The following is a 25,070-nucleotide window of genomic DNA, read 5'->3' on the forward strand; positions in this document are numbered from 1 at the left end:
CAACAGGCAATTTTCTTAAACCTTCATAGTGCATCATCTGCACCAATCACAATCCCCTCCGAGCATTACAAGCACTTCACTCCCGAGCATAGCAATAGCCAATATTAGTGGCTTTCAGCTTCAAATTGCTGCCTCAAGGCATCCCTGATACTTAGGGCCCCGTCTGAACCCCTCTAATAGCCCTAATCTCTGGCTGTTCAAATTCAGCCTCCAGGTGCTAAGCCTCAGCAGTCCAGCCCTGAATGAAGCTTTCACCCTTCCCTTCACAAATATTATGGAGCGTACAGCACATGGCTATATGCATAGGAATATTATCATCAGCCAGATCTAGCCTCCCATATAGGCAGTACCTGCGGGCCTTTAAATGGCCAAAAACACACTCAACAGTCATTCTGCACTTGCTCAGCCTGTTGTTGAACCACTCCTTGCTCCTGTCAGGGTTCCCCTGTATAGCTTCATAAGCCACGGCATTAAGGCGTATGCAGGGTCTCCCAGGATCACAATTGGCATTTTGACTTCCCCTACCATGATCTTCTGGCCCGGGAAGAAAGTCCCTGCTTGCAGCTTCCTGAACAGACCAGTGTTCTGAAAGATGCGTGCGTCATGCACCATTCCAGACCAACCTGTGTTAATGTCCGCGAAATGCCCACGGTGATCCACAAGTGCATGGAGAACCATAGAGAAATACCCCTTCCAATTAATGTACTCAAGGGCTAGGTGGCCTTGTGCCAGAATTGGAATATGCATGCCATCTATCACCCCTCCACAGTTAGGAAAGCTCATTTGTGCAAAGCCATCCACAATATCATGCACGTTGCCCAGAGTCACAGTCTTTCAAAGCAGGATGCAATTAATGGCCCTGCACACTTCTGTCAACTCGCATCCAACAGTCGACTTTCTCACTCCGAACTGGTTAGCAACCAATCGGTAGCAGTCTGAAGTAGCCAGCTTCTACAGTGCAACCGCCACAGACTTCTCCAATGACAGGGCAGTTCTCATTCTTGTGTCCTTGCGCCGCAGGGCTGGGCAAGCTCATCACACAGTCCCATGAATGTGGCTTTCCTCATCCGAAAATTCTGCAGCCACTGTTCATCATCCCAGACGTGCTTGACAATGTGATCCCACCACTCAGTGCTTGTTTTCCGAGCTCAAAAGCAGCGTTCCACTGTGGTCAGCACCTCTGTGAATGCCACAAGCAATCTCATATCATAGCTACTACTCGTGGCAAGATCAATGTCACACTCCTCTTGCCTTTGTAGTTTAAGGAATAACTCGACTGCCACTCGTGACATGTTAGTGAGAGTGAGCAGCATATTGGTCCACAGTGCGGGATCCATTCCTGCAGACCGAAAAGGCAGAGTGTGCAGTACACAAACTGTTGAAAGATGGTGCCAATTGCAGACGGAAGCACAGGGTTTGCTGGGATGCCAAGCAATGCATCACAGAGCATTGGAACACGACCCAGGATGCCCCGTGACTCCCTCTGCCTTCCCACAACTGTTAGCAGCAGAAGAGGAAGAGATGCCTAGAGTGCACCGCTCTAAATACTGCTGCAAGTGTCGCAAGTGTGAACACATTATTGTGCAGGCAACTGACAATGTGAACACACAACAGCGATTTCCCTTCAGCGCTCTCTGAGCGGCGTGGTAACTGCCGGTGATGTAACTCTGCCAGTGTAGACATACCCTATGAAAGCTCTCCACTGAGAAATGTACAGAGAAGACTATAGCTGAAGTAATCATTGTTTACTGCTTGCTTCTGTTTTGATTTTATTTTGCTTTTGTCTTTTTTTATTAATAGTCAATTTATAATTGTGGGTCTTTTGCTTGTCTTTAATTTTGGTATTCCCTAATGTGTAGTAAGAACCCCAAGTTACTAAAATATTGTTTCCCCCTCTGCCCCCCCATGAATTGATGTTAAGGCTATTAAGTTGTGGTTTGCCTTGTTTTGTTTCTCTAGAGTATACATTTTTAGTAATTTTGGGGAGGAAGTTACTTTCTCACCTAAACCTAGATGAGACAAGGGTGCTGTGGAAAAAAATATTAAACCTGATTTCATTCTTTGATGAGTTACAAGTTTGATTGATAAAAGTAACTGAGTAGATGTACTACGCTTAGCTTTTTGTAAAGTGTGTGATTTAGTACTTCACAACATTCTGATTAAAATTTTTAGCACTATACAACACTGATAAAAGACATGCTAAATAGATGAAAAATTAACTAACTACCAGATCTCAAAAAGTAGTCATCAATGGGGAATCATCAGCAAATGGAGTTGTTTGCAGGGGTGGAGGTTCTGTTAAGCCCAGTTCAACAGTTTAATCAATTATCTGCAAGTAAATATGAAGTCACTGGTAATAAAATTTGAAAATGACACAGATTGGAGGAATGGTAAATAAGAATGAGAGACAGTGTCGCCATACAGAGTTATCTGGACCACTTCAATTCAAACAAAATGCATTTTAATACAGCCAAATGCAAAGTTATACATCTAGGAACAAGAAATGCAGGCAATACCTACATACTAGGGGAATGTGTCCTGGAACAAGGTGAGTCTGAATAGACTGTAGGGGTCATAATGGACAAGCAACGCAATGCGAGCTCCCAGTGTGATGCTATCACAAAAAAAACAAACAAACAAAAACCCCATCCTAATGTGGTCATTGGGGGTTACAAATAGGAGTAACGAGCAGGAATAGGAAGGTGATTTTACTTCTGGATATGGCAATGGCATGAGCAATACTAGACTGCTGCATTTAGTTCTGGTGTCCACATTGTAAAAAGCATATTGAAAAACTGGAGAGGGTACGGAAAGGACCGCAAACATGACTTGAGGACTGGCAAAAATGTTTTACAGTGAGAGACTTAATGCGATTGCTCTGTTTAGCTTAGCAAAAAGAAGATTGCAAGGTGACTAAATTACAGTACCTTCACTGGGAAAAAACACTGGCTACTAAAACGGTTTTTTAATCTGATGGAGAAAGCCATCACAAGAACAAATGGCTGGAAGGTGAAACCAGGCAAATTCAAATTAGAAATAAAGTCATGATTTTTTAACAATGAGGATTATTAAACATTGGGGGGAAATTACCAAGGAAGTAATGTATTCTCCATCTCTTGATGTCTTCCAATAAAGACTGGATGCTCTTCTGTAAAATGTGCTTTATCCAAAAGTAAATTATGCTTTAATCAAACATAAGCTCCATATGTCAGGAATAAGGATTTGCAGCTGCACCTGCCCAGTCTCCGGGAAGCCTGTGAGCACAGCTGGGCCAAAGCAGGGCCCTCTGATTGACCACTTCACCTGTTTGGCCAAGGAAGTCAGTAAGCCTGAGCTTAAGCCCAACAGAAACAACTGATCTTCAGCTGTTCAATGCATGTGGCGACAGCTGTGATCTTTCCTGTGTTTACCCTGCTACTAGCCTTACTCCTGTTCCATTTCACTGCTTGGTTCCTGGCCCTTGGCTCTGATTCCTGGTCCCTGATTCTACCTCTGACTGCCTCGACTCTGGTACTCATGTACCAGTTCCATCACTGTATAAGGGTAACTGTGAAATGTATGGACTTTTGAAGTCAGACTAGATCAGCGGTTCTCAAACTGTGGGTCAGGACCCCCAAAGTGGGTCGCAACCCTGTTTTAATGGGGTCTCCAGGGCTGGATTACACTTGCTGGAGTCCGGGGCCAAAGTCTAAGCCCCACCTCCCAGGGCCGAAGCCAAAACCCGAGGGCTTCAGCCCTGGGTGGCGGGCTCAGGTTACAGGCCCCCAGCCTGTAGCTGAAGCCCTTGGGCTTTGGGCCTGCCCTCCATGTGGAGCATCGTGGCTCAGGCTTTGGCTTTGACCCCCACCTGGGGCAGCGGGGCTCGGACAGGTTCAGGCTTCGGTGCCCCCTTCTGGGGTCCTGTAGTAATTTTTGTGTCAGAAGGGGGTTGCAGTGCAATGAAGTTGGAGAACCCCTGAACTAGATGATCTAATGGTCCCTTCTGGCTTTAAACTCCATGAATCTAATCTATGAATGTAATTGAAGACTATTTCATAATGCATCTGCCCTAAAATCTCTGAGTCTGAGTCCAATTATGAGAGGGAGTTAAAATAAAACATACCACTACCACCTTTGTACAGCAGGGAAAAAAAAGGAAACAGAGCAAAAACTTATCTTAGCAATCAACATTATTGGAAAGTATCTGGATACACACAGAGAGAATTCTACTTGTGGTTTATTCTTTATGAGAAATGATTCTCTCTGTGACTAAGCCTGAGGGGAAAATTGCAAAAAAAATGAAAAAGTTACCTTCTCCACATGCTCAGTTGTGGAATCTCCTGAGATGTTAGCAGCCTAATGAAGACCTGCATCTTTCTGGGATGTTACTAGGGTACTGGGTGAACAGCACATTCTCCTGGCCTGACTTGATGGGGAGTTCAGCAGGAAAAAGGGTTGCTCTTGACTGCTCCGACAATTCAATTAAGGGAAATGCAAGTGTCTTATTGAAATACCAACCTCTCCGCAACTTCCCTCACACACATACCCACACCCACAAGAGTGATTGAACTCTCTCCAGTTATCATCTGTAATTTTCTGCATATTCTAAATTATCATTGGGAAGATTCACAGTGTAAACTGATATGCTGCTGCCTCTGCAGAAAATGGACCTCAGCCAAACAATAGCATCAGAAAAGATACAAAATCACCCTTCACAGGCCCCATTCAACTCATTGTTCTAGATGTGACTTTCAGAGCCTACAAGGGACATTTAAAATGCCAGCATTATTAAAAACAGGCAGTTTATCTTTCCTTCTATTTCTTATAGTTATTAAAAAAGGAAAACAAGTACAAAAAAATCAGTAATGGAATATTAAGATTAATAACTTAAATGCTCCAAACTCAGGAAATTAAAATATTATGGACCTCAGAACATTTATTCCCTCTCATTACACATACTGTACATGTTTAGGTATAAATTTAACAGCCCAAAAGTATTTACAAGTATTGCGTGTGCAGCATAGGGGAGGCAAGATTAGGATGTTTGAGAACCTTAGCTTTTTCATTTCCTGATTTTTCCATGTTTAAAGCTGTAGACTTGGAGTTTTGTTACCATAGTTTGTGTGTTTAATATGTGTGTGTATGTATATAAAGCACAGCACATACAGCACTAATAATTAATATTTACTAGCACTTCAGCTGCCAACAGAAAAAGCCAAAGAAATAAGCTCAGAGACCCAGGATTCAGGTCACTTCTCAAGGATGACATATTTCAGTCTAGTAGGTAGGAGGAGGGCAGGAGATAGCCAGCTGGCTCCAGTGAAATGGAATCCTCTGTCCCAGCTGGTCAAAAAAATAACATTGGTTTTAACTTTGGAGGCCGTTGCCTGCCTGCTTACTAAAGGAAGACCAGAAAAGTTAAGAGCAAAATTCTATATCCAAATATCAGAGGGGTAGCCGTGTTAGTCTGGGTCTGTAAAAAGCGACAAAGAGTCCTGTGGCACCTTATAGACTACTCATCTGTTAGTCTATACGGTGCCACAGGACTCTTTGTTGCTATATCCAAATATTTTCCCATTCCATTTGGGCTCATCATTATGTCTTGTGTATAACTATGTTTGCCAGTTTTAAAGTATTGTACGGAGCAATATACTGAATTGGACTGCTCAGCTTTTGTCACTCACTGCATTTCTAGCTCAGGTCTCATTACCTTTCTGGCAGCTAGCAAAGAGGGGTGGAAGGTATGTCTGACAATCCTTTTTAAAAGGAACAAAAAAACCCACTGAGACCACATGTTAGAAATGAGAAGATGGTATCCCTCTTCACCACTTGCAATTTTCTAACCTCAGAAGGACTGGTTATGTCATTGGGTACAATCATGGCCAGTGTACCCTGCAGCAAATTGGACTTGGATTCTGCAAAAAGAGCTCCTGGTTTCTGTGACACTCTAGTGCTGAATTGTGCAGCAGTTTCAAGTATATTTTTAAATGGATATTTTTACTGAAATAACTAATGAAACTTAATAAAACAATCAGTGCAATATTCCTCTTTGCCATCTGCCTTGCAGCAGCTGGTGTAGAGGGCATTGCTGAACCCAAATAGTAAAGTATCGCAGATTTTTGTACTGATAATGAATACCTGTTCATAGAAGTTTTACAGATGAAGAAAATAAGACATAGAGTCTTGCCTAAGGACATATAGCAGGTCAGCAGCGGGGCTGGATAGAGAACACAAATTTCTTGACTTCAGTCTTCTGTGTAAACTAATTAGCACTATCCCTTCCCTTACGCTTACAGTTAGGTGAAAAGAAACATTGGTGCAGTGTAATGATGTTTGGCTCCATCTTGATAGAAACCCAGAAGTCAGATATTGCTCTGAACTTCGTGGATGTGCAGACTAGGGCTGGAAATCTTGAAAACCACAAACTCAGGTGGAATTTCTGTCCGAATCTGAAATGTCCAGCTCTAGTCCACACATCCATGAACTTCAGAACAATATCTGACTTCTGGGTTTTTATCAAGATGGATCCAAACCTCTGAGCCTCGTTATTACAAAGGGGTTCTCTAGATTGTGGAAATTTACACCAATGTAATTACATCATTACACTGCACCGAAGTGAAACAGTGCTTGTGCCTTACTATCATACCAGGAGCAGTGTATTAGGGATTTGCACCATAGACAAAACTCTTTTCATAGCACCTATGAGCTCACTAGGCTCAGCAGCTGTAGGAATTATGCCACTGGACAGTTTCTCTAAATACTCATAGAATTCTTCAAGATCCTAATTCCTCTGTCTGATACTGTAACTCTGGAATGTGGAATCCTTCCATCCAGACCAAATATTCCTTCCTTGCACAAACCACTCTGTAGCCACTATTACAGATTAGAGTGCTATGGCCTCAGGAGTTGCTGCATAACCCCATTCTCCAGCCAACACAAGAGTGGGGGAGAATTTACATTGTTGCAGATCCACTAGTCACACTCCTACATGACCAATGGGCTGCCTATTGTATTGATTTAAGAGGAATAAAGTGGCACACAGAGTCAAAGGTGTTGACTTGACCCTGTCACAGTCCAACATTAAAGAACATCAAACAAGGTCTGACGTTGGGTAAACAGAAACCTTAGCCTGCTTAGTCCCATGGTGCAAACATCATTAAAATTCTTTTATCCTTTTGTTAAAGATATGAAAAAGAAGGAAAAACAGTTAAAGCATTTGAAATTTAAGTTATTAAATACAGCTTTTATTTTTAACAACATCCCTTTTTTTTCCTTTAGCTGGAGAATCTTTAGAATGACAAAAACAACTTTGTCTGATATTCTTTTAGATGTCTATTAAATATGGTAATAACTGTCCTTTTGGGGAAAAAGAGAAGTTAGTTGGTGTTAAATGTCTATCACTTTCTAGAAAACAAGACACACACAAAAGGGGAAAGAAAAGAACAGAGAAGATAAAACAATGCAACTTTTGTCTCTGATGTTGACTACCACTTGCAGCCTCAATGCTGCAAAAACAGAGACACAGCTCATGGTCTTATTAGCAATTTTGAGACCTGGCAAACTTGTATCAGCATTGGGCTTTCCAGGGCACTGCCTTTAGCTGCCTTACTCATCACAGGGTTACAGCAATGTTGCAAAATATGCAGTTTTGGCCAGCTAAGCCAGAGTCTTATTAATCAGAAGAAAAAAGGCAAGGGATAGGAAAGAAGAAATAAGGTAGAAAAGGAAGAGGACATATTTGGGGCAGGAGGCAGAGATGAAATCTCACATCCCAGGTGAGACTGGCCATGAACAAATTCAGGCTGGAAATTAGAAAGTTTCTAACCATCAGAAGGGTGAGGTTCTGGAACAGCCTCCCACTAGGAGTTTGGAGGGGGGGGGATACGCAAATAACTTAATTGCTTTGAAAAAGAGCAGGACAAATCTCTGAGTGCAGCTGCATGATAGGATTGCTTGTGATGGTGGGGGGTGGAGCTCAGCAGTCCTGGGGCTCACTTCTGGTTTATGTCTTATGTCCCTGAAAGCTCATGTTTCAGGGCTTCAGAATTTCCCCACCAGCCACAATGTATACTGGGTTGTTGGGTTTTTTAATCTTCTTCCTCTGAAGCATCAGGAATTGCTACAGCTGGAGATGGGACAGTGGATGGGGAGGAGCATGGCTCAGAGGTGGTGCCAAGCATTCATTCTCTCATCTGCTTGGCTGGCTCAGAGTCTAGCTGATCGCTGTACGTGGGGTAGGAAGGAATTTCCCCCTGGTCAGACGGTTTTGCCTTTCTCTGCCACATGTGGGTGAAGTTCACTTGCCAGGATTATCTGGCTATATCTCACTTAAGCATTTCCCTGCCACTGCGAGGGCCCTCTGGCACTGGTGCACCTGCTGTTCTCTGCCTGTGGCACATAACAGTCTAGTCTGCTATGGACCATAATATTTAGTCTAATTTTGGTTGTTAGGTTTAGTGTGCGGGTGTTGGTGGCCTGAGATTTACAGGAAGTCAGAGCAGATAATCTGGTGGTCCCTTCTGGCCTTAAACTCTATGACTATGTTTGGGATTTATCCAGAGTCAGTGGAGGTGACATACATTTGGGTCCCTTTTTTGGGCCTGGTCTAGTCAGGACATCTTTTAGGATTAAGAGGAAGACGGTCCAGCACCCCACAAGACACTGAGGGTGGAAGACATGATAACCCTCAATGTAGCTGCTTTTACTGTCAATTTTTCCCAATTTTTTTTAAATATCCCCAAGAGGGAGTGTTGAGCAGAATAGCCCATTTTTGATTTTGTTGTTCACTAAAAGGCCTAATTTGAGATACACCAATTGTTGTTCACTGAGTTTCAGTCTTACACTGTCCTTTGTGTTTGGACTATTTCACTTGTTCTGGTGGTTTGCTGTTTTTTGGGGGGTGGTGTTTTGGGGGGGGGGGGGGTTGGCACATTTGCCCATCAACATTTGTTGTGACAGGTTATTGTGACATTTTATGAACTTTTACTCACTTTTCGCATTTAAGCTCACAGGGTAAATTTGTAGAACCAATTATCACAACACGCCCCAGACTGAAAATCTCCCATCTTGCTGCTGTGGATCAGGAGGACAGTTTTGCAATGTGTAGGGAGTTTGGCCTCCTATACAGATGCTGTATGCATCCTACCCCTCTACCTCAACCAAACTATGCTGGGTTCACTGCCATTTGAGCCACACACAGCTTCAGAGTGACGGTAGGAAAGGAGGTCTTAATTATTTAAACTCTCTCACCGGTCTGGCCACAGTCCCACTGGTGAACTCTTTCTCCCCAACAGAAAAATACTATTGCTGCTGCTTTACTACAACAGATGCACATTTCCTAAAAATCACAGACTGCACTAGGCCTCCAACTGCCTTTCTTGAGAGCCGGTCACACTAGATAGTGTATGCTACCCTCTGTAATAGCTTCCTGAATCACCATGATAGCTCAACTAAGTAATCTATCCCAGATGAGAGCAAAAACAGAGATAAATGGCACCAATGACTAAAACCACATGATTGGATTAAGGTGCAGTATCCGTCAGCTTTCTGAGTGAAGTCAGCCCATATCTAACGCAGCCAACAATTTTTTAAAAAGTGAATTGAAAAATAAAGCATCTGTAGTTTCTGGCTTCTTATCAGACAATCCATTTCCCTCCTACATATACTCTCATATCTATCTCCTTTACACAGAAGTGGAGATTTTTATTTTTGATCAGTAAGAAGGAATATCCTACAATAGACATTAAGTGGTCCAAAAAGCCCAAACAGGCAGATGGTTGGCCAATGAAGCTGGTGAGCACCAACCAACACCTACCGATCTTTGATCCATCCTACTTTTTTCTTAGATCAAACTGTGGGCCAACAAAATCTAGATTTTCAGTAATTTGCATTTATGTTTAGTACCAGCATATGTTTAGTAACAGTCAGCAGCCCTTTGATCTTTATGAAACATGAGGTGGAAGTCAGCTTCTGACAACACCGAAAAATAATCAAATTTATGATGAAAAATGTGTCCCACTGATTGGAAACAATTTAATTCCGGAAAAATATAGTCCTATGAATGATATACACCTGTTTCATGTTTTAGCTCTTCTAGCTTTGATTTATGTGTGTGCCATAAAACTGTAATTCACCAGTGAAGAATGAAACACTTATTAACTCTCTATACAGTACTTATACGTTCTACATCAGATGCCCCTTTTTCATCATAATGGGACATATTGGGAATCCTAGAGCCATGAAGATTAATGGGCTGCATGCTTGTATTGGCAAAATTACCTAGATTCTTAAGCAGGATCCCATAATGCACAAGATCTAGTAAACTTTCATATTAATTAGAGATCTGTAAAGGGTTTATTGGTAGCAGTTGAAGTTAATGGGAACATCATTTTTCATCATCCATCATTCCCCAAGAGGCAGTCACAAAGTAGACTAAAGGGATTCTAGTAACAATGACTGATAAAGGAAGTCTGAAATGCTGTAGTGCTTTCAACAGATAAAATTTAGATGGATTCATATCTGCTAAAATGTATGATGGAGTTCTGACCGTGTGCCTGGGATGGACCACACTGAGAATGTCACACTCAGGGCAGACTGCAAGAATCAGGGCAGACAATCCCCCAAAATTGGTGGTTTATTCTATAATTAGATTCACCAAGCCAGTAACAAAAGAGCTTCTGAAGTACCACACTGGTTAACCAGAGGCCAAACATAGCCCTCTTTAGGCATTCCATCTCTCGGTTCCCATCCAGATAAACAAGTCTAATACAGTGAGAGGTTATTGAAAATCTAATTCACCATATGTGAGGTTGCCTCTTATCCCAAAGGATCACGCATGTACCCCTAGGTCAATATGCATCTCAGATTCCCCAAATATCACACTGTCAGCCAATCTTTAATAATCTAAGTAAAAATGTATTAATAAAAGAAGAGTTAAAATGGTTAATAGATCATATACATACAAATGATTGCAAAGTCCTTATATCAGGATTGTAGCAGTGATAGAATGGACTGCGGGCTACAAAAGTCTCTTTCGTAACTTCCAAAAGATTGGAAGGTCCTCAGTCCATAGTTCCAAATACTCCTTTTAGTTCTAAATCCATAATTCAGAGAATTGCAGCAGGAAGAGACCAAGCGGTAATGTCACAGCTTGCAACTTATAGCCCAGCCCAGGTGCATGGAAAGTTACTGGCCCAATATGGACTCCAGGGTCACATGAGCATGGAAAGTTATTGGTAAAAGATGGAGTCTTAGGTCACATGTCCTTACATGGGTTGCTGAATCACAAGGGCGGCCATTGGCTCCTCGCTGTCTAAGGCATCCACAGGAAAGGCCTTATGGGTGGGAGGAGTTTCTTCAATGGCCCATTCCAAGAATGGAGTGTTCTTAAATCGGCCATCAACACATAGCTGGCTAGCCTTGAGGTAAATTTATCTGGAGAGTGTCACCCAGGCATACAACATATGTTTGAGATACAAATACATAGCCAATATTCAGAACTTCAGATACAAACAAAATAACACACTTAGCAATTCATAAGGTATCAATAGAAAAAAAAGTTATGACATACTTTGTATAAAGATTTATTGAAATTGTGTAACAGTGGTAACAAGAGTGATATAAATGGTCACCTTTCTTATACACAGTCACCCTGTAGTAACATACTATGAACGTCTTAAAATGCATTTCTGATAGAAACTGGGCAGGTTAGTGTTTTATGAATATTTTCAAAAGAACAAACTGGATAGCTCAGGCTACTGATCATTAAATATGAAGCCTTTTACCTCTACCATAATTTGCCAGTCCAAATCTAACCTTAGATATAAGTACAAGCTTAGTTTCATGCTCTGTGAATAGTCCCACTGATGTCAATGGGACTACTTGCAATGAGTAAGGTTAAGCACATTCATAAGTCTTTGCAGGATCAGGGCATAAACTGTAACAGATTGAAATTCCTTATAGTTTAGTGACATACATTAAGTGAGCCTTAGACTAGAGCTGAGTCAATTTTTTTGGCAAGTAAGACAGCCATGAAAAATGCATTTCTCAGGGCTCCATAATTATTCACAAAAATCAGGTCAAATTCTACTAATGCTTTTGGCCAAAATAGGAAAATTTCAAAGACATCTAAATGTTTTGTTTCAACCATTTTTAAATCTTTTGCTTCAACTTTTTCATTTCCTTTTTGAAGTTTGGCCATAAAAAAAAAAAAAAAAAAACACAGGTGAAAAAAACACTCCCAAACCAAGCAAATTGAAGCAAAAATATTCATTTCAGGTCGACCTGAAACATTTTGGTCAATTCAAAATATTTTTAGAGTTTTATAATTTGATAAACAATTTTTTAAAAGTCAGTTTTGATTCATATTGAACCTAATTTGGGGGACGGGCAATTTTTTTTTTTTTTGGTTCGGCCATCAAATGGAAAAACATCAGTTATTCACTCAGCTTTACCCCTACCTGCAGAGAAGTCTTCACAAAGCCATCACCACAACTGGCACTGAGTAGAACCCTTGTTCGTATTCTCAGCCGAGGCACCATAGGCAGAAAACAAATGGGCATGGAGACTGGATTTCTCTCTCATTCCTAGATTTGGTCCATGAGGAGATGTACAGCTTGAGCAGTGGGGGGAGGGGGGAAAGTCTTATGCCCTGCCACCTATTCTGTAGCTAAAGAGGACTCCAGTCTCATGGACTGCAAATCTGGCATCTTTACATACACTAACTTTCAAAAATTGTAAACAGAATAAAATGCAAGGAGGACAGACCTATTAGCTGCTTGAATCTTACAATAGCCAGATCTGAATGTAATGGCAAAAACAGTTTTTACAAACTAGAAGATCAGACTGGTATGTTTGCTCTGACTCAGTCTCTCACATTGTCAGTCTAGTGCAACTATCTACTGTCAAATGGGGTAACATGAAAAGACAGAAGTCAGCAAGTTGCCCTGTTAAAAGCCTTCTCCCCAGAGTCAAACGCCATAAATTTTTGGGTTCTCATTGTTGCAGATTAGGATAGGCAGCATGTGTTAGGAGCACATGAAACAAATTTGAAATGTTTGCTTTAGTTGGAGTCATCTCGATGCATTATGAGTAATAAATATTTCTTTTGGATAGCTCTGTCCGTCTTTCTGCTGCTAGGGAAGGCCAGTCTGTGACACACCAAAACAGTTTAATCATTTATTAAAGGATGAGCACAGTTATTTTCTTTCACAGTAAGAGAGCCAGCAGAGTTTAGCTCAAAGAGTAAAAAGCAAGCTGTGACAGGGAGCAGCAAAATGAACAGCAAGAGGTCAATTTAGAACTTTAAATATTTAAAAGGTATGTGGATTGGAAATGGTACCACTACGAAGCAGTGCTAGACTTTAAGAGCCAAGTGTAAACTTATTGTTGCTTTACTGTGTATAGAGCTCGCCTATTAAATTCCAGAGACACATTCCCATTGGAAATTACGGCCTCTGGTTCTTGGACTTCCAAATAAAAGTTTTGCTAGTTAAGGCCCAATTCAGCAGAGCATTTAAGCATATGCATCATTGTCCAGGGATGCTTAAGTGCATCCCTGTTCAACAAAGGAATTAGGCTCCTGTTCAGGGAGGACACTTAAGCACATTTTTAACTTTAAACCCATGCTTAAATCCTACTGAGGTCAATGAAACAAACATGTGCTGACTAAATATCATCTCTATCCCATAATTTTTGCACCTATTTTCAATTTTCCATGAACCCAAGCCAAACTTGTCCTGTCCACCATCGGATAGAAGCATGGAGCCAGCACCGCTCTGCTCTATTGTCATAAGCATTGCAAACACAGGATGCATGATCCTCCAGTGTTTGCAGATACACAAGAAGAACGGGGGGGGACCATGACAAATTCTTGGCAATCAGTTCGCTGTGGGACATAGCAAGAACCAATTAAAAGTTGTTGTTGGCATTCATGGAGCAGCTACAAACAGTAGAGCCCCACTTCTGAGTCTGAGAAATGAGCATTGGCTGGTGGGATCGCATCATAATTCAGATTTGGGATGATGAGCTGTGACTGCAGAACTTTCACATGTGAAAGGCCACATTCTGGATCTGCGTGCCAAACTCACCTCAGCCATCCAACTCAGGGACATCAAAACGAGAGCTGCACTGTCAGTGAAGGAGCAGGAGCTGCAGGGAGAGAGAGGAGGAGCCTCTTATGTACCTCTCTAGCACCCACAGGAGCCTGGACTGATTAACACCAGCTTCTCAGGGAGCTTCCTGTTTCCTGCTGCTTCCCACTTGAGGAGAACAGGCAGTCAACTGAAGTAGTAGGAGCCAGTTAGGCCCTTAAGACACTGATATCTTCCCTCACTCAGGCCCTGCTACCAGCCTGCTTATTTGTCCCCTTCAATTGAGTGTTGAGAGCCACTATAGCTGGCACAGAACAGCAGTCATGAGTGAAAGAAGAAAATGCCCCTCCGCAGCAGCATTCAGAAAAAGAAAGAAAGCAAAGGAAGCTTTTCTATCTAAGCAGAAAGAAGCTCTCCTGAGATACATAGACACAAATGTTCATGGTGAGCCTTCCAGCCCCAGTGAGGATGTGGGTGGTGAGGAGATGCCTGATCTTCCAGTTAGTCAGAGTGCAGGTGACCTGGCAGCTATTGCAGCATCCATATCTCCATCTCAAATGGATGTAACCCATGCACATTCCTGAAGAAAAGTGTAGATCAGAGAAGAGTGTGCTGGAGGAGCAAGAAACAGCTGCTGCTGAGTTTAGTTCCTTAAATCTAGATGATCCAGGACTGTGGACCCACTTGAGCAGTAGCCTGAGGGACTTCCTTGTACTGCGTGGCCCACCGCAAGTGAAAAATTCATGTTCCCCAAAGACAATGAAAATAGAAGTTTCCATCCAACACATTACTGGTGTGAAATCCCCAATGGTGACAAAGTGGAGAGGCCATGGTTATGTACTCAAAAACCCAGAATGCTGCATACTGTTTTTGTTGAAAACTCTTCCGGTCTAATGTTCCAGCCACATAGGGTTCTACAGGAACAAAGGACTGGAAAAATCTGGCTAGGAATCTGGCATGCCATGAGAAGGCAGCAAATCACCAGAGAGCATTCGATAGGTGGAAAGAGCTTGAGATCAGACTAAGGTTAAAGGCCACCATAGATGATCAGCATCAAGAGAAGATTGCATCAGAGTCTCCTTACTAGCAAAATGTTCTGAAAAGGCTCATAGCCATTGTGCGAATGCTTGCTACCCAAAACCTAGCACTGCTTGGCACTTCAGATCAGCTGTATGTGCCAAACAATGGAAACTTCCTTAAAATTGTGGAGCTGATGGCTGAGTTTGATGCTGTACTAGGAGCATCTAAGAAGAGTCACCACCCAAGAAACACACACACCACTACCTTGGAAAAACAAATTCAAAATGAGATCATACAGTTACTGGCAACAAAAGTCAAACAGAAGATTGTGGCAGATCTAAAGTCAGCAAGATATTACTCTGTTATTCTGGATTGCACACCTGACATCAGCCATGCGGAACAAATTACTTTAATGGTGCGTTTTGTAACAACAGAACCTAGTGAAAATGTCCCTGCAATGGTGACTGTCAGAGCATTTTCTAGAATTTATTGACATTGATGATACTACAGGAGCTGGTATGACAAGTGTGCTTCTTAAAAAGCTGGAAGATACGGGAATTGCGATAGCTGACATGAGAGGTCAAGGCTACAATAATGATGCCAACATGAGAGGAAAGAACAGAAGAGTGCAGACACAGATCTGAGAGTTAAACCCTCGAGCTTTTTTTGTCCCATGCAGTTCTCATTCATTAAACTTGGTGATCAATGATGCAGCATCAGCTTCTAGTGAGGCTGCTGAATTTTTTAATGTAATTCAAAGTATCTATGAATTTTTCTCTGCATCAACTCATTGAAGGCAAATTTTGAAGCAACATCTGGGAACATTCTCTCTGACACTGAAATCACAGAGTGCCACACGATGTGAAAGTTGAGTGGAAGCGATAAAGCCTATCAAATACCAAATTGGGAAGATAGATGATGCCATAGTTGCCATTATGGAGGATAAAACTATGACAGGAACTGTTCATGGGAGAACAGTAGCAGAGGGAAACGGAATCACTAGAAACATACATAACTTCAAATTTCTGTGTGGCTTAGTGTTGTGGCATGACATACTGTTTGAAATAAATGTTGTAAGCAAGAGACTCCAAGGTGTTGACCTTGATATATCTGGAGCAATGGAACAACTAGACAAAGCAAAGTCATACTTACAGTTTTACCGGTCAGATGAGGGATTTCAAAATGTTCTGAAGAGTGCACAGAAGTTGACAGAGGAACTTCACACTGAAGCTATTTTCCCACCCATTCAAGAATATAAGAGTCACCGAAGAAGATGATATTTTGATTACAAGGCAGGGGTGGTTCCATGCACCAGCGCAGCAAGTGTGTGCCTGGGGCGGCAAGCCGCGGGGGGCGGCCTGCCAGTCGCCGTGAGGGCGGTAGTCAGGCGGCCTTCGGCGGCGTGCCTGCAGGAGGTCCGCCAGTCCTGTGGTTTCGGCAGCAGATACGCCGAAGCCGCAGGACCAGCAGATCACCCGCAGAAACACCGCCAAATCCGTGTGACTGCGGACCGCCTGCAGGCATGCCGCCAAAGGCCGCCTGATTGCCATGCTTGGAGCGGCAAAAAACATAGAGCCGCCCCTGTTACGAGGCATGGGATAATCCCATAAGAGACCCCAAACAAGAATTCATAGTTGAATTCTTTAATCAGGTGCTACATTGTGCAATATGGTCAGTTGAAGAACGTTTTATGCATCTCAAGGAATACAGCAGTATATTTGGGATGTTGTATGATATTCCAAAACTCCTCACTATACCTGAAGAAGACCTACACCAGCAATGCAGGGCACTGGAGACAGTGTTAACACATGATGACATGTGCAATATTGATGCAAGTGATTTAGGTGATGAACTGAAAGCCCTTTCAAGATGCATTTCAGCAGGATCAACTCCAAAGGCTGTTCTGGAATATATGTGCACAAATAAGATGACCACCCTCTTTCCAAATACTTTTGTTGCTCTGTGTATGCTTCTAACACTTCCTGTAACAGTTGCCAGTGGAGAACGCAACTTCTCCAAGCTGAAGTTAATAAAAACACATCTATGCTCCATAATGACACAGGAGAGGCTGGTCGGCCTTGCAACCATCTCAATAGAGCATGAGCTGGCCCAGACTGTGGACCTTCAGGAAGCAGTTCAAATCTTTGCAACCAAGAAGGCACAGAAAGCACCACTTTGATTATTCAAACAGATAAAAAGTCCAGTGTTTACTATGCAGACAAGAAAAGTTACATTTGCTGTTCAGGCGTTTGAAAGTTAAGTGTTACTTAAAATTTTCGAACGCATTTTAAATTGTTAGTTCTCCTTTATTGGGGTAGGTAGCAGAGCAGTATCATAAGAGGAGTAGAACAGGAAGAAGGCAGAAGTGAGAACTTTCAAAGTTTTGGCCCAAGCGAGGGACATGGGGGCATCATTTGAGCTCCCCGTCTCAGGTGCTAAAATGTTGTAGGCCAGCCCTGCTCTTGGAAATGTGCAGGACAGAGGATGGCTTTCCAGCTATGGGGTTCCCAAACTGCAGTAGATGAATAGACAGCACACCCATCCCTATTTTGGCCCCCTGACCACCTTGGCACAGAGTATATCAATTGGAAGGCTTACTTTTCCATTGTTATGCAAGTGCTGGTGGGTCACTGGGGACATTTCACTGACAGTGTTGGCTGCTCAGGGAAGGTGGATGATGCTCACATCTTTAAGAACACAGGACTGTTTAGAAAGCTACAAGCAGGCACCTTCTTTCCCAACAGGCAGATTACCACTGGTGATGTTGAAATACCAATAGTGACCCTCGGGGGACCAGCCTACCTCTTATTCCCTGGCTCACGAAGCCGTTCACCAGCCACCTCAACACCACTAAGGAAAAAATCAGCTACAGGCTCAGAAAGTGCAGAATGACAGTTGAATGTGCTTTTGGCAGATTGAAAGGCGCTGGCATTGTTTACTCAGATTGGATCTCGATGAGAAAAATATCCCAATGGCTATATCTACCTGTTGTGTTTTGCATAATATTTGTGAAGCAAAAGGGAAAAGTTGCCACACAGATGGAGGGCAGAGGTAGAGTTTGAACAGCCAGACACAAAGGCTATCAGATGAGCTCAGTGTGGAGTTTTATGGCTTAGGGAGGCTTGGAAAGAACACTAACAGCAAGCCACAATGACATGTGGTGCTGTATTGTGCTCAACCTGGCACTGCAGTTTGGGGGCCTGTGAGGAATGGGTGGTGCTTGCTGCAGAGCTGTGCATATATATCACTGACAGTGCACCTATTAATGGTGGAGTGCATGCTGTATATTTATGATGACTACACTGTTTGGGACTGATCCTATGGGTAGTGAGTGTACAAGACCACTACTTTTACTGCCTGCAGGTGTTATTCATCTTTGAGTTTACAACACATTACTGTATATATTTCAAAACAAAAAGTTTTATTCACATATGAAAACAGCTCCAATAAAACCTGAAGGCCTTAAAAGTAAATATATTTTAAACTTTAAAAAATTAAGAACCTTAATAAAACAAGAGGAAGGAACACTGATGTACATCGGAGCTACACATAGATGAACAGTAGCAAAAATCCCCAATGGCCAGAGACAGGACACTAGATGAGGAAGGCTCTGAGTTACTAGAGAATTCTTTCCCAGGTGTCTACCTGGTGGGTCTTGCCCACATGCTCAGGGTCTAAATGAGTACCATATTTGGGATTGGGAAGAAATTTCCCCCCAGATCAGACTGGCAGAGACCCTGTTTTTTTTTGCCTTCCTCTGCAGCATGGGGCACAGGTCACTTGCAGGTTTAAACTCCTGCAAATGGTGAATTCTCTAACTTGAAGTCTTTAAATCATGATTTGAAGATTTTTCAATTCAGCCAGAGGTCTATTAGGGGTCTATTTCAGGAGTGGGTGGGTGAGATTCTGTGGCTTGCATTGTGCAGGAGATCAGATTAGATGATCATTATGGTCCCTTCTGAACTTAAAAAGTCTATGAAGTTCACACATGGAAAATCACAGCTTCACATACTTTTTCCTGGTGTGGAGTGGTAGGGGTAGACATTTAGTCCCTGAGGAATGCTGAAGAGATGTATTGAGAGGCACTATGCTTCAGTTCCCCACAGTCAGCATTGTGGGGGGAGGGGAGGAGGTCGAGCTAAGGATTTTTGAACCTGGAGGTCCACAAGAGTCTGCAGCATCTGAGTTTACTGTTGGACAAACCCCATTATGTCCTGGTATATCTCCCTTTTCCTGCATCTTTCTCCTGCCCACTCTTTCCTTCCACATACAGTTTGCAATATTCACCTTCTAGGCCCTCTGTTCAAGGTCCGATGCAGCACTGGCTTGCAGGATCTCGCAGAACATGTCCTCCCACTTCCTCTTTTTTTCTCCTCGTCATCTGGCTCAGGCATTCCATGGATGTAGAGCGGTGCCGTGGGGCATCAGGTATGCCCTGTCACCCCTTTGGAGTGCTTCAGCCCTGTGGCCAACTTTGAATCACTGTGCCTCTTCTTGGGGCAGTATGACCTAATGGTCTGAGTCGGAGGTGGGGAGGGGGCTGCTATTAGATTCAAGGCAGTCCAGCTAGTGGCCTAAGACTGCGAGGGGAGCCCTGTAGCTCAAGGCAGTATGGCACAATGTCCAGTGTCAGTGGACTATTCTTAGTCAAGACAGTATTGCCTAGCAGCTAGAGCCAATAGGACCACACTTCCGTGCCTAGTGGCCAGAGTCAACGGGGCTGCCCTTTAGTGAGGCAGTATGGTAGAGTGGCCAGAGTCAGACTGTCCTTCTGTGCCAGACAGTGTGGCTTAATGGCCAAGGGGGAGGGAAGGTTGGCAGCCAGGGTAGGGAGATCTGGGCACCACCTCCTCCACTGGGTACCAGCCCAGGGCCTTATCAGTGGTGAGTCTATCCACTACTGACTCAGCAGGGATCCCTCCAAAACATACTGAAACTGTTCCCAGCTCCACAACTGAATCAATGTCTGGTTCCCCTGATTCCTACCTGTTCTTCTCACCCTGTAGTCCTCAGGGACCTCTGGGCCTCTGAGGTAGTTGGCCGGCGAAGTTCCCAATGACTCCTTCTCCTCATGGGCTTCTGCAGGTTTTCCTGGGTCTCTGTGTGCCTGGCCTCTGCAGTCTGGGAATCCAACAGCTCCCAGGCAGGAGCCTGCAACGCATGTTCTATTTCCTCCCTGGTCAAGGCAGACTGAGCTGGGCTGCTCCCTTTTATACTATGATTCCAGTGGGAGCATGTCCAGCTGGGGCAAGTGGGCATGGATTTCTCAGCCCACAATATAGGGTTAGCCTCTTCCTGTCCCAGGTGCAACAGGTATACCCCATCACAAGGAGGAACCCCTCAAGGCTGCATTGGCCATAGCTACAGATAAAACACAGAGGTACCATTGTCAATATAGTAGGAAAGGAGAGTGAGACTTAAGATTCAGAACACACACACCCTTCCCTTGCTCCCCTAAAATGTTAAACAAGACATGTTTATTGACAGTGCTGCTTAGAGTGCTTGTGCCGGGGCCACTCTCAGCTCAAGCCATGGCGAGTACGACCCAGCAGGGGTGAAGGAAATGAGGAGAGAATTGCTCAGTTGCATGAAACTATGAGTATAGGGCAGTGGTTCCCAAACTGGGTCACAGAGGAACATTTGCGGGGCACCCAGCAGGGCCTGGGCCAGCCCCCCTTGGAGGGTGGAGAAGGAGTGCCACCCAGCCAGAGCTCCACTCCGGTCACTGTTCTGCCCCCAGCCCAACTCCAGCCACAGCCCCACTCCGCCCCCAGCCCAGCTCTGCCTTCATTTCCTCTCTGCCCTCAAGCTAGCTCCATCTCTAGCCCCAGCTCCTCCCCCATCCCCAGTTCTTCCCCCAGCTCCCCTGCTGAGGAAGCCTTGGCTGTGCAGTAATGGAGGAGGAGCGCAGACAAATTCCATTACTGGTAAGGGGGCAGCGTGACAGGAAAAGTTTGGGTACTACTGGAATAGGGTGATAGCACTGAATACTGGCACCTTTTTCCGTAGGTGGTGGTTTTAACTGATATCTCACTCCTGAGGGTAACAAAGGTAAAAAGCACAGCTGCTGCTGGTGTTCTGAATTCACCTAGGTCTATACACCACTAGCCTGTGTATGGCAATGTTGCCTGCTGAAGTTATTCCTGCCTGGCATGGGAAAGTATCCTGCCACAGAGAAAAGAATGAACCTGCCATCCCTGGAAACCTGAGGGAGAGGATTGCAGAATACCTCCATGGAAGTTTCATCAAGATCTCTCAGGAGGATTCAAGGACAATCCATGTGTACATAAACTGTTCTGCATGTTCCGTCCCCCCAACTCCAACACAGAAGGGAATGAAAAGCAGATAGCAACTCTACCTCTTTGTTGTATCACTACTTCTTGTAGTATGAGTAAATTAATGAAAAGTTGATAGCTGTCTCCTGCTAAGTCGGGAGTGCCATCACCATATTGGGAAAATTTATTTACATACTTAGTTGAGGTTCCTTCGCCTGCATCGGGCTCATCCGGGCTCAACTACAGGGACTCACAGGATTGCAGTGGAGTCAAAAACAGGTCCTGGCTTGCGACACAGCTGGACCCCTAATACTCCTCCTCCTCCTCTTCCTCATCCACCTCCTGCTCTTCGCTGTTCACAACAGGAGCCTGTGACTCAGAGTCCTTGGAGGTATCCACAGTGGTGTGCGGGGAGCTGGGGTGGGGTCTCCACCAAGTATGGCATGCAGCTCTTTGCAAAAGTGGCAGGTCTGCAGCTCAGCACTGGATTGATTGTTGGCTCCCCAGCCTTCCCATATCCCTGCTGCAGTTCCTTGGTTTTCACTCAGTACCGCTGCTGGTCCCTTTCAAGCCCTTTCTCCTGCATCCCTCAACCAATCTGCTTGTCGATGTGAATATTTCTATGCCAGGTTTGGAGTTGTGTCTGCCCAGCCTCTTCTCTCCACAGACCCAGGAGATTCAATATCTCCTGTCTGTTCCAGGCAGGAGCACGTCTGAAGTGTGTAGCCAGCATGGGCAGTTGCGCACAACAACAAAGAGCAAATAGAGATGTGCTCACCAAGCTGGACAACCAGGAACAGGCATTTCAAAAGTTTGCAGGGGCTTTAAAAGGAGGAGGCTTCTGGTCTGGTACGTGTGACCCCTGGGCAGTAGAGTTAACCACTGCCAGACAATGACCGCTTCAGTCACATTGTGGGACAGCTGCTGGAGGACTTAAGTTGACATAGGTAACACAGTGTCTACACTCATGCAGAGTTGACCTCCATACATTGAGCCATGGCTCAACGTCACTCAGGGAACTGGTGTTATTACATCAGCGTAATGGGGCACTTAGAGACAAATTTAAGTGTAGACACATGCACAACTAGGTCAGCACAAGGCAGCTTACATTGACCTAAATTTGTTGTGTAGACCATGCATCAGAACCATTTAGTGGTTATTTTTGAGAATTCCTGCAGGATGGGGGAGGTCTCATAAGACTTTGGAAACAAGAAGGGCAAACATAGTACCTCTCTTTAAAAAAGGGACCAAAGATGACCTGGGCATTTACAGATCAGTCAGCCTAACTTCAAATCCTGGGAAGGTATTGGAAAAATTTATCAAACAATCAATTTGTAAAAACCTAGAGAATAATAGGATTATAAGAGCCAACATGGACTTGTCAAGAACAAATCATGACAAACCAATCTAATTTCCTTCTTTGACACGGCTGCTGGTCTAGTGGATGGGGTTGGGGGAAAAGCAATAGATGAGATATAGTATGATTTTAGTAAGGTTTCTTACACAGTCCAACATGACATTCTCATAAACCAACTAGGGAAGTGTGGTCTAAACGAAGTTACTATAAAATGGGTCACAACTGGTTGAAAAGACGTATTCTGACTGTAGTTATCAATGGCTCACTGTCAAACTGGGAGGGCATATTTAGTGGGGTCCAGCAGACGTCTTTCCTGGATCCAGTACTATTCAATATTTTCACTAAATGTCTTAGATAACAGACTAGAAAGTTTGCTTATAAAATTTGTGGATGACACCAAGATGGGAGAAATTGCAAGCACTCTGGAGGTCAGGATTAGAATTCAAAATGACCTTGATAAATTGGAGAATTGGTCTGAAATCAACAAGATGAAATTCAATAAAGACAAGTGAAAAGTACTACATCTAGGAAGATAAAAATCAAATGCACAACTACAAAATAGGGAATAACTGGCTAGGCAGTAATACTAAAAAAAAAGAGATCGGGGTTATAGTTGATCACAAATTGAATATGTGCCAACAATGTGAAGCATTTGCAAAGGAGGACAGTATCATTCTGGGGTAAATTAACAGGAGTGTTATGTGTAATACATGGGTGATAATTGTTCCACTCTACCCTGCACTGGTGAGCTTCAGCTGGAGTATTGTGTCCAGTTTTGGGCACCTCACTTCAAGAAAGATATGCATCATTTGGAATGAGTCCAGAGAAGAGCAAGAAAATCATAGAAGGTTTAGAAAACCTAGCCTATGAAAAAAGATTAAAAACTGGGCATACAGAGGCTAATGATCAATTGCTCTCCATCTACAATGAAGGTAGGGCAAGAAATACTCAGCTTAATCTATTCTATTTCCTAGAACTGGAAGGGACCTTGATAGGTCATTGAGTCCAGCCCCCTGCCTCCACTAGCAGGACCAAGTATTGATTTTGCCCTAGATCCCTAAATGGCCCCCTCAAGGATTGAACTCACCACCCTAGGTTTAGCAGGCCAATGCTCAAACCACTGAGCTATCTCCCCCACTGCAGCTTTAGGATTAGAATAAATATTAGGGGAACAAAATTCTAACTAAAAGTTAGTTAAGTACTGGAATAGGTTACCAAGGAAGCATGTGGAATCTCCAACATTGGAGCTTTTTAAGAACAGGTTACACAAACACTTGTAAGGATGGTCTAGGTATACTTGATCCTGCCTCAGCAGAGGGGGGTGGGCTAGATGATNTGGCTGTTATACATAAACCTCCAGGCAAATCCTCAGATCTGTCAGGTCCCTTTTTTTTTTTTTTAACACTTACACCATTGTGTCATTGTCACCATAAGCAATATGTTTTATGCTACCAAGCAATTATTGTAATAAGCTTTAGTTTGGCTTCTACAGTGGAGCTCATTTGTTCAGAGTACTCATTTGCTAGGAACCTGAGGATCTGGCCTTTAGCTTTGTTGAGGACATTCTCCTGTACAGTGATTTTAATTTAGAATGCTTAACTATGACCAGTCTGAACCCATTCAGAAAAGTTTCAGAGTAGCAGCCGTGTTAGTCTGTATCCGCAAAAAGAACAGGAGTACTTGTGGCACCTTAGAGACTAACAAATTTATTAGAGCATAAGCTTTCGTGGACTACAGCCCACTTCTTCGGATGCAGAAGTGGGCTGTAGTCCACGAAAGCTTATGCTCTAATAAATTTGTTAGTCTCTAAGGTGCCACAAGTACTCCTGTTCTTTTTGCGGATACAGACTAACACGGCTGCTACTCTGAAACTTTTCTGAATGGGTTCAGACTGGTCATAGTTAAGCATTCTAAATTAAAATCACTGTACAGGAGAATGTCCTCAACAAAGCTAAAGGCCAGATCCTCAGGTTCCTAGCAAATGAGTACTCTGAACAAATGAGCTCCACTGTAGAAGCCAAACTAAAGCTTATTACAATAATTGCTTGGTAGCATAAAACATATTGCTTATGGTGACAATGACACAATGGTGTAAGTGTTAAAAAAAAAAAAAAGGGACCTGACAGATCTGAGGATTTGCCTGGAGGTTTATGTATAACAGCCACTTTGAACAAGTATAAATTTAACCAATAGTCTATAAAAGGAAAAACCAAAATGCTCGGCACATCATATACTTGTCACTAGCACTCATTTAAACCACACTGTGGAATAAGCTATTTAAATGCACTTGTTGACCTACTTTTTATTCTCAGCATTTGGGGAAAAAAGTTAAACATTAACTTAGAAAGC

The sequence above is a fragment of the Trachemys scripta genome, chromosome 2 (assembly GCF_013100865.1).
Source record: "Trachemys scripta elegans isolate TJP31775 chromosome 2, CAS_Tse_1.0, whole genome shotgun sequence".
NCBI classification, from domain to species: Eukaryota; Metazoa; Chordata; order Testudines; family Emydidae; genus Trachemys; species Trachemys scripta.